The sequence below is a fragment of the Tursiops truncatus genome, chromosome X, assembly GCF_011762595.2.
Source record: "Tursiops truncatus isolate mTurTru1 chromosome X, mTurTru1.mat.Y, whole genome shotgun sequence".
In the NCBI taxonomy this organism is placed as follows: Eukaryota; Metazoa; Chordata; class Mammalia; order Artiodactyla; family Delphinidae; genus Tursiops; species Tursiops truncatus.
In genome coordinates this window covers 108,528,667-108,539,604 of record NC_047055.1, presented here as the reverse complement: position 1 = coordinate 108,539,604, position 10,938 = coordinate 108,528,667, and the positions used below count along the sequence as shown (strand labels likewise).

General features: G+C 46.7%; 1 protein-coding gene across 1 annotated transcript in view; it reads left to right on the top strand.

The window, feature by feature from the left end:
- Positions 1-2,860: 2,860 nt before the first annotated feature.
- PDK3 (pyruvate dehydrogenase kinase 3) overlaps positions 2,861-10,938 on the top strand; it is a 138,963-nt gene continuing 130,885 nt past the window's right edge. Inside the window, exon 1 of the mRNA XM_033850127.2 lies at positions 2,861-3,384. The gene's annotated coding sequence lies outside the window, so the exon portion shown is untranslated. The remainder of the gene's footprint in view (positions 3,385-10,938) is intronic.

Genomic DNA, 10,938 nt, shown 5'->3' with positions numbered 1-10,938 from the left:
ATGAGGACTATAGCCTGGGAGACAGCCTCTCAGCTAGCTCTGAGGAACTGCTGCAGAGAGGTGGGGGGAGAGGTCAGTATTATAGATGATTTTAGTGAGGGGGGTACATGCAAGCAAGCACACATTTTGGCAGAAGGTTCTGCCAGTTACGAGGAGCAGATGTCTCTGTTCGTGAGTTTAGTGCTTTTCTAGATATGAGAAGATGCAAGAAATTGGGCTCATAAAATCTTCTCCTGAAAATATCTATCTGAAGCCCTGTTCTGCCAGTTCCTCCCAGAGCACAGAGTGCCTCATTCCTGGTCTCCACCCTGAACTCTTTTCAGGGGGGTGTTGAAGGGCAGCCACTGCAGTGGCTAGAGACTTCGTTCTTGTAAAACCAGGTGGACAGCAACAGTTTTTAGTTGGCAGTGGAAATGTTCAGTGTCTGTGCTGTTCCATTGGGGTAGCCACTAGCCACATGTGGCTATCGGGCACTTGAAATGTGGAACTGAGGAACTGAATTTTTAATTTAATTAAATTTAAATAGCCACATGTGGCTAGCGTCTACCAACTTAGACATCATAGCAAAGTATGCAAAATACATCTTTTTTTTTTTTTTTGCGGTATGCGGGCCTCTCACTGCTGTGGCCTCTCCCGTTGTGGAGCACAGGCTCTGGACGCGCAGGCTCAGCGGCCATGGCCCACGGGCCCAGCCGCTCCGCGGCACGTGGGATCTTCCCGGACCAGGGCACGAACCTGTGTCCCCTGCATCGGCAGGCGGACTCTCAACCACTGCGCCACCAGGGAAGCCCTGCAAAATACATCTTGATTTGGGGCAGAAGACTAGGAGATTTATATAGGCTTAGGTTTGACTAATAGTCACAAAGTTAGGCCTGTATACACACAATATTATATATTGTATAATAAATATTTAGACAACCTACTGGTCATGCCATGTGATGGTGATGGAACAGGAGGAAGAGAAGAAAGCCTGGGTCTGTAGCCAGAGGAGGTGGTTGAAGAAAAAGCACCAAGGCCTGGGTGGGAAGAAATTGGTGAAGAACATGAGGAATCAATATACAAGTGCATACGGGGGCCTGGCCTTGCCCAGGGAGAAGCTGCAGGTGTATGGCCAGTTGGTCCCACCCTCGAGGGGCTTACCATCTTTGGAGTTGAGACAAGATCTGTCCGCATAAAATGCACAGTGAGCAAGACAGGCCATAATGCCAGAGTTATGCCAAACAAATAAATACATATGTAAATATGCAAATACACAAATAAATATGTAAATATATAAATACTGTGTGCATCCGAGAAGGGAGAGATCTGGGTCAGCCACAGGTGTTAGGACCAGATGGCCTGGACTAATTGCTGGCTCTGCCACTGGTTGTGTGACCTTGGGCAAGTCCTTTACTATCTTTGTGCTCTGATTCCTCCTCAGAAAATGGAAATGATAAAAAGTGCCACTCTCAAAGGGTTGCTGTGGGGATTAAAAGACATACTAGACATGAAGTGCTTGGAACAACGCCTGGAACGCAGTAAGTGCTCATGAAGTCTCAGCAATGACCGAAGGGCAGAGGAAATGGCGGAGTAGGGAAAGGGGCACTGGCTTTCGTGACCTCCATCCACGAAGGCACCTCCTTTCATTGTAACTGAAACTGCTCGTGAACAATTTGATACTGAGCAGAGTTGTTATTTATGGTGTAACGAGCTATTTTCAAATGCACTCACATAGCAAAAGTCAGGGAAAAATAAGTAAAACACGTTTGTAGGTAAATGTCCCCAGGAGCAGAGCCTGAGATGAGGATTCAGGTTTCTTCAGGAGGAAGGGCAGGGTGGGAGCAGGACAGGGAAGGGGAGGAAGGCAAGCAAAGGATGATCTTGAGCGAAGTCCCAGTCGAGGCCAGATCCCCAGGGGAGCTCTTGAGGGTAAACTCACCCCAAGAGTTTGTCCCAGATCCAAGCCAGGCAGCTGGGCTTTAATATGCCCACACCTGGCAGTCATTGGCTGAGTTCTCCCCCAGGAAGCCTACAACCCCAGGCACGTGTCTACCCTCTGCACTATGGGCAAAGCAGTGTCAAAAGCCTAGAGGGCAGAAAAAACACACAAAACTGTCGGGAGGGTCGCACAGGAACAGTAAAGGGGATGAAGCACCTGAGCTCGGCTGCTGAGCGCTGTGCGTTTTGCTGAAGGAGGCCGGGCTGGGAACTGATTACGGTAAATTGATGACGCTGATTGCTGAAGGCTCACGCTTCCGAGCAGCTGATTTCAACGTTCGGGCTGTATAAGATGCCTGGAGGAATTGCTTGGAATGCAGATTCCCGGGCCCCACCGGCAGAAATTCTGATTCAGTTGGTAGTGTCCAGGAAAGCTCATTTTTAACATGCTCCCCAGATGACACGGATGTGGGGGCGGGGATCCTCGGGCCACGCCCTGAGCACCACTGCTTAGGGGACTGACTGTTGGAGGCTGGCGAGGGGGCAGGGCGGGCGGGCGGGCGGGTGGGGGGCGGCTAGCTGGGGCCGGGTTTCCAGGAGCACTGAGTCAGTGTTACCAGGAGCTCACTTGTGAACCCACGTGGAAAAGCGCGGAAACAGCCTCGTGAGATGCCTGCCAGGGGTGGATAGTCAGGGAGAGGCTGCTGAAGCGCAACCGGCCCGGGCGCGGGAGCGCTCATTATGTGAGCCCTGAGGGCAGCGGGGGATGTGATTTACGGAACTGCAATCAGGTGGTGTCTTAGCACGCACGAGGAGACTAGGATTCGAGCACAAGCAGTTTACTTGGGAGGTGAAACCCGGAAGCACCAGCAGGAAAGTGGGGATAAGAGGAGGAGGGAAGGCAGTCAGGACAAGTTATTGGTGTCAGTGAGCAGGTGACGACTGGGGACAGCAGGCAGCCTGGGGAGCACGCATCTCCAAGTGGCTCCACTTGGCGGTGAGAAACTGGGATGTTGTGCGGTCGGGTCCCTTTCATCAGTGATTGAGGACCGCTCCCTGGAACTCCTGGCTGCCCTGGGTGTGTGGTGCGCACTCTGCAGAAGGTGGTGGTGAAAGGCTGTCAGCCTGCGTGGGACTGAGCGCTGAGCCCACACGGGCAGGACACCTACGGTGCTGCCAGGGCGGCTGGGAATTGCTCACCTCGCAACGAGGACAGTCTCTTATGAAATCGCCTGCCGCCCGCGGGGTTGGTGTTAGGCGGGCCTGCTAGTCTGCAGCCAGAGGGCAAGCTTTGCCCGCGGGCCCTCATCCCTCAGCCGCGGGCTTCGAGGCCTTCAGTCGGTCTGTGCAGCCTGGCTGGATTTCCAGGACCGCCTCGGCCTAAGGATGGTAAGGGGTCCACGTCCTGCAGATCATGAGGTTCCAGAAGATTTACGCCGCTTCTGCTCTGGAATTAGCATCCGCAAGGTAAGGAGGAGGCAACAGCGACCACCCACCCTTGCCTAGTATATTTTCTGTTTACTCCGTTGCTGGATCTCGGAGCCGCGCTGGGTTCTCTGAAAATCCACCCCTTCCCCCATTGCACCAGGCTGAGCGTAAGAGCAAAGCTGTGAGAGGCAGCCAGCGTTCGTGGAGTTCCTTCTTGAACTGTCTTGTCTGTTTCTTCCTGGTTTAATCTCTGGCCTTGATCATGTGCCACTGTCTTTTTTTTTAAATACAATAGATTGGTACAGTGCCCGGTACAAGGTAACTGAGCAGTAAATGTTATTTTTTTTATTATTAAATTTATTTATTTATGGCTGCGTTGGGTCTTTGTTGCTGTGTGCGGGCTTTCTCTAGTTGCGGCGAGTGGGGGCCACTCTTCGTTGAGGTGCGTAGGCTTCTCATTGCAGTGGCTTCTCTTGTTGCGGAGCACGGGCTCTAGGTGCGTGAGCTTCAGTAGTTGTAGCACGCGGGCTCAGTAGTTGTGGCCCGCGGGTTCTAGAGCGCAGGCTCAGTAGTGTGGTGCATGGGCTTAGTTGCTCCGTGGCACGTGGGATCTTCCTGGACAGGGCTCGAACCCGTGTCCCTGCATTGGCAGGCGGATTCCTAACCGATGCGCCACCGGGGAAGTCCCCCACTGTCTCTCTTGTTTACCTTTCTTGCCTTACGGTGCTGATGAGAGCGTGAGGAGAATGCTACACCCACCCTAATCATCACCCATGAGGTGACAGTGGGAGTGATGGGAAATAGGAGAGAATGACAAGGACAATTTGACCTAGCCAAGAAAGGGATCCCCAGGCATGTGTCCAGAGTTTAGGAAAAAAGATTTTTAAAAATCTACCAAAAATATGGGCATGAGCTCGTGGTCAGAGAATCCAAAAGATAGAGATGAGCAAGAGAAAATGGTTGCTAAAAAAACCTGTTTGTGATACATCACCACAAAGGAGGCTGGAGAAGAGAGAAAATGGGGCAGATCTAAGGAAACCATCAAGGCTGCACAGAGGGCTCTAGATAGCTTTGATTTTAAAGCGATATGTACAAAACCAGAAATCTGGCATCATTAAAGGAGAAACACAAAGCATGTCATAAATTTCTCAGGATCGAAATCAAAAGACCAGAATAAGCTCAGATTTGAGAACAATAGTAATGATAGCAATAAAAAAGCTTTTATGTTCTATTTGAAACAGGAAGAAGGAAAGGATGGGTCTGCTTGGGGCGAGTGAAGTGATACAAAAAATGGCAGAGAGAAGAAGCACACAGCTTCTGGTTTGTCCTTTTTCTTACTGTTTATCAAGGCCAGTGCTCTTTAACCTGGAAAGGGTGAAAGACTCTTGGTTAAACTAGGGGTCGGTGAAGAAATTAAAAAGAGGCCTTGGGTGTTTGGAACAAGTTCAAGTCAGGCACTCTGTAGGTGGAAGGGGTTGTCATGGGGGGTAGGGTATTCTGTTTTGTACGTCAAGTTGTCAATGTCAAAGAAGTGTTGTCTCACAAAAAGAGGGGGAAATGAAGGATCTGAAAACCATGGCAAATGAAAGGTTCTGGGTGGGTTTAGCCTGGAAAGGGGGAGACTTGCAGGAAGGCCATCCAAGCTTGGAGAAGGACTAGAGCGCGCTGTAATAGGGTGGAGAGCGTAGCTGAGCCCGGTGGGTTGACATTCTGGGAAAGTCCAATTCAGTATTAAAAGTTCCGAAGCCTTCGAAGTAATTACCATTGACTAACTGCCTCAAAGCAACGATGTCTCCATAACAGTAAAGTTCAAACCGAGAGTAACTGAATTTGTCGAGACTGTTGTGGACAGAATTTTCTAACAGGGTATGAGGTTAGGTTAGGATCCCAGGCATTTGTTCTTAGCTTTTTCTAGGCCATGGACTCCTTTGAGAATCTGATAAAATGCCCTTTATGTTAAAATGCCCATCTGTGCCAACACACCACTTTTTATGTTCAAAATCAAGGAGTCCACTTTCCCTAAAATGGGATTGTGGTCCCCAGGTTCAGAAGCCCACAGCTAAAGGGATTCTTCTCTCTCTAAAATGCAGCGATTCTAAACCCTTTCCCTAGAAGTTGCCCTTTCACGAATCTCTCCCCAGAGGTCTTTTGTAAACATTTTCATCGCTGGATTAAAAAAAAAAATGGACAGGGCGTTCACCTAATTCATGAAACCAGCTGAGTGTTCAGGGCGACCCAAAACTTTGTTTCTTAATGTATGATTTCTGTCATGTGGCAGAACTTTCTCTCAACACCTGTGTGTTTGACACTTGCCACACACGATCCAATGCCAAATCTCAAAGTTTCGACTTTTTTAAAAAAAATCATGAAAGGACTAATTCCAAGTTGTTTGCCCTTGGCTTTCCCTGTGTCGGCTTCAGGTCAAAGCCATGTTGTAATACACAGAAGCACCACCAGATGGCACCATTGGGAAAGTCTTGCTTTGCTAGTTGGTTTCCCAGCTCTGACGTCTATTCTAAACATAGCCTGGTAAAATGCTTATGGAAGAGGGAAGAGAATCTATTATGGGGGAGGAAAAACACCAATGACAAGACAGCCCTGGCACTTTCTTGGATTTGGGTATACAGAGTCAAGCTTTGATTACTTCTACTTCTTAATTGTCCGCTTTGGGAGGCAGATGCATAGATTTATGTAAAACGTAAGCATTTCTTACATCCACATACATACATATTCTGCCTCTGCTGATGCTCTGTGTGATTTAGAAGCTGCTCATAAGTTGGGGGAAGAGCCTCTTCCTCTTTTGGATTGTAAACTTGCACATTCATTCTTTTATTGCGTCTGTCTCCTACTTCACTTCCAGTAAGTTTATTCGGTTTGCATGGAAACATCACAAAAGGCCTTTCTGGGAAAGGAAAATCTCGGTTACATCAGCTCTCTCTGCTGTGAACATCAGGCCAGTTGGAAAGATGAAAGGGAAAGGAGAGGGCAGAAGTGAGCATGGATGGAAAGCAGGATTATCCCTGAAATTGACATGTCTGTTCGATCGTCTCTTGCTCCTTCCAGCTTTTTCTTAAAAAATAAGTTTTCTCAAAACCTGTGTTCGTGCTACATTAAGCCTCATGTTTCTGTTTCTCATTTTACTGCTTGGGATGGCATTTGCTGCCACTTGGTAAGCTTCCTTAAGAGAGGGAGTGATGTCGGTTAGACTACAGTTACCTGTGTTGAGAAAGGACCCTCCATTGTTTTGTGGTCTTTGGCAGGCAGCTAGCAGATGCCATGTCTCTTTGGGGCACAGCTTTGGCCAGCCTTCTCTTCATTTTTATACCTGCAAGTGGAAAATCACCACTTTAATGAGCCACATCCTCTGTGGAAAAAAATGTTTGCAATTACCCAACAGAGGAAAACGCCCTTTCTAAGATCTTTGAGAAGAGGTACTGCAGACCGCCCTCCACCCCCCCCCCCACCAAATTCACAATGGGGCAATTCTTCTCGCCTTACATTCTATTTCAGAGATAGTTCTGCTAGAATCCTGCATTTCTGAGCGAAGAGTTGTGAAACAGAATTCTGGAGTGGTACAGCTGGGAGAAGCCAGGCGTATTGGCATTGAGGAGGCATCTTCCTGGTCTGGCTCTGTGCTGGGCATCCAGGGCATACAGAGAGTAAAGAGATACTGTTCCTCTCCTCCAGGAGCTTCCAACCTAGTGGGAAACACAAACATACAGAGACCCTATGTTATGCCTGGAATTATAGTTGAGTGCCAAGAGCAAAATAAAATCAAAGTGCAGTTCTGCTTGGCTGGGCAGGGCTGCAGCAAGTGAAAATCTACTAAAATGCAGACTGTTAGCAAAGTCAAATTATCCTTTGTCCTCAAAATGTAAGTAAGTGGATGGATGTGGGCTATTTTTCTTCTTCTTTATACTTTTCTGTGCTTTGTAAAAATTCTAAAATAAGCACGTTTAGGTTTTTTGCCCTCATTATAAAAGTAAGTGGGAGTCTGAAGAGGAAAACGTATACTTTTTTTTTTGGTAACAGTCATACTAATGTTAACAAAAGCGAACACTTATTTGGTGGTTACTATGGTGCCAGGTACCATTCTAGGTGCTTTTATATATTAACTCATTTAATCTTTCTAGTCACCTTATGAAAGACGTGCTGTTATTAAACCCATTTTACAGAGCAAGCAGTTGAGGCACAGAGAAGTTAAGTAGCTTGCCTGGGTTGCCGTAGGATTTAAGTGGCGGGGCAGACTGGCCCCAAAGTTGGAGTTAAACTAAATAAGTTTGGTGAACATTATGAAGGAAGAGTTTTTCCTCCTGAATTAATTTCCCAGAGAACTGAAGCTGGTCATCCTGTCTCAGGATTGGGCTGGGGAATGACATGTTCCTGGAGCAGGATGGGTCAGTAAGGGCAATGCTGGGATTGGAGGATCAGGCCTAAGAGGCTCAGTTACTTGGGGGAACCCGCAAGTATAGACCAAAGAGTTTCCAGCTGGTTGGCCTAGCCTGGCCTAAAGGGTTGTGGGAAATAGCAAGTCCTTCTCTAGAAAAGCTGCTCCCCCTGGGAGGGAGTGTGGCGGGGGTGGGGAGGGACAGAGTTGTGGCAGGTAAGCAGAGTGTCATGGAGAAAGGGATTGGGGTTTGGGTCAGGGGTTAGCGTTACATATTGGGGTTAGGGTTAGGGATTAGAGTCATGTGATAGGGTTTGGGGTGAGAGGATTGTGGGTAGAGTCTGGTACTTGGCTTAGGGATAAGGATTTGGGTAACCATCGGAGTTTAGGGCAAGAAAATACAATACGGAAATATCTTTGCATTCTCAAATGCTAATGGGATACATTCCTATGGTAGAAGTCTCTGGATTTGAAACACACCTTTATGTTTTTTTGAAGCACAGATTTTTTTGGTCTTTTTTATTATGGTAAGACATACGGTCTGGTAACATAAAATTTACCATCTTAACCATTTTTAAGTGTGCAGTTCAATAGTTTTAAATGTATTCACATTGTTATGAGTCAAGTTCTCTAGAACTTTTTTTTTTAACATCTTTATTGGAGTATAATTGCTTTACAGTGGTGTGTTAGTTTCTGCTTTATAACAAAGTGACTCAGTTATACATATACATATGTTCCCATATCTCTTCCCTCTTGCGTCTCCCTCCCTCCCACCCTCCCTATCCCACCCCTCCAGGCGGTCACAAAGCACCGAGCTGATCTCCCTGTGCTATGCGGCTGCTTCCCACTAGCTATCTATTTTACGTTTGGTAGTGTATATATGTCCATGCCACTCTCTCGCTTTGTCCCAGCTTACCCTTCCCCCTCCCCGTATCCTCAAGTCCATTCTCTAGTAGATCTGTGTCTTTATTCCCGTCTTGCCCCTAGGTTCTTCATGACCTTTTTTTCCCCTTAGATTCCGTATATATGTGTTAGCATACGGTATTTGTTTTTCTCTTTCTGACTTACTTCACTCTGTATGACAGACTCTAGGTCCATCCACCTTGCCACAAATAACTCAATTTCCTTTCTTTTTATGGCTGAGTAATATTCCATTGTATATATGTGCCACATTTTCTGTATCCATTCATCTGTTGATGGACACAAACTGAAACACTATACCCGTCAAAAAACAACTCTCCTTCCCTCCAGCTTCCGGTAACCACCATTCTACTTTCTGTTTCTATGAGTCTGACTACTCTAGGTACTTATGTAAGTGGAATCATTCAGTCTTTTTGTGACTAGCTTATCTCACTTACCATAATAACCTCATAATGACCACAAGGTTCATCCATGTTATAACATGTGACAAGATCTCCTTCCCTTTTAAAAAAAATTAATTTATTTATTTTATTTATCTATTTTTGGCTGCATTGGGTCTTCGTTGCTGCACGCGGGCTATCTCTAGTTGCAGTGAGCTGGGGCTACTCTTCATTGCGATACACGGACTTCTCATTGTGGTGACCTCTCTTGTTGGGGAGCATGGGCTCTAGGCACGCGGGCTCAGTAGTTGCAGCACGCAGGCTCAGTAGTTGTGGCTCGTGGGCCCTAGAGCGCAGGCTCAGTAGTTGTGGCGCACGGGTTAGTTGCTCCGTGGCATGTGGGATCTTCCCAGACCAGGGCTCGAACCTGTGTCCCCTGCATCGGCAGGCAGACTCTCAACCACTGCGCCACCAGGGAAGCCCTTCCTTCCTTTTTAAGGTTGATAATATTCCATTGTATGTGTATACTTTATTTTGTTTATCCTTTCATTTGTCAGTGGATATTTGGGTTGCTTCCACCTCATGGCTCTTGTGTGAGTAGTGCAGCTGATTTTTGTGTGTTCATTTTGTATCCTGCAACTTTGCTGAATTTATTAGTTCTAACAGGTGTTTTTTTGTAGTCTCTTTGGGGTTTTGAAGTACAGATTTTTTAAAAAGCAGCCTCAGTGTAAGAACAAAATATTAATGTATGGCTGAAATTATGAGCGCCTCAATAGTTCTTGAGAAAGTAAGTTGAAACTTCACCAGAGATAACATTTATCCAAATTCCAGTAAATCTGAAATTCATGGCACCATCAGTTTTCCCCCTTGACATAAAAAAAGAGTAGAGTAATTGTATAATAGTTCCCTTTGTCCATTACATAATGGAGGGAAGTGGGCAGCTTTGTCAGTTAATCTGTTATAATATTCATGCCTGTGACTTTTTTTTTTTTTTTTTTCTGTACGTGGGCCTCTCACTGCTGTGGCCTCTCCCGTTGCGGAGCACAGGCTCCGTGCGCGCAGGCTCAGCGGCCATGGCTCACGGGCCCAGCCGCTCCGCGGCATGTGGGATCTTCCCGGACCGGGGCACGAACCCGCGTCCCCTGCGTCGGCAGGCGGACTCTCAAGCACTGCGCCACCAGGGAAGCCCATGCCTGTGACGTTTTTGTTTTCAATGACATTTCTATTCCCTTATCCTTCTAGGGAGGTTTCTGATAACCATAAATAGTTTCATAATGCCAGTGCAGAGCATAAAACACTGCATTAGGGTTTCTGGAGATTTCTGATTACGGTGAGTATACAGTCCATGGTGTTTCAGCTTCACGATTATGAAGTTCACAGTAAGAGATGGTGGTGCTAGTAAAGGAAAAGGTCTGACTTTGAGGTTCATCTTATAGGTCAGTGCTAGCATCTTCTCATGAGGCTCCTACACATACTGTAGAAGAAATGTATTTGCAAAATCTCACTGCAAAGTAGGACTCTTTTTCAACAGATTGTTCGCCTATGGCTGTCCTTCAGTTTGGAGATTGTCGGCATTCTTGGAGGTAAATGCACATGTGGTAGAATGAAAAGCATTCTTACTTTGTTACGATTTGAAAGAGTTACTTTTACTTTGAAAAAAATATTCTGAGACATTGATTCTGAACATTTTGGGACTTGTGGCAACATTATTGGGTTAATTTTAAACGTATCCTATTCTGAATCCATCAGAGTTCTTAGTTGCCAACATCAGAATCTACTCTAGTTAGTTTAAGGAGTTTATTCAAAATTTTAAATAGCTTTTGGAGTCTTGGGGAGGGCCAGAGAGCCAGTCTTGGAGGCTACACAGCTGGAGAAGCAGGCAGAGCGCTCAGATGTCCCATAGGA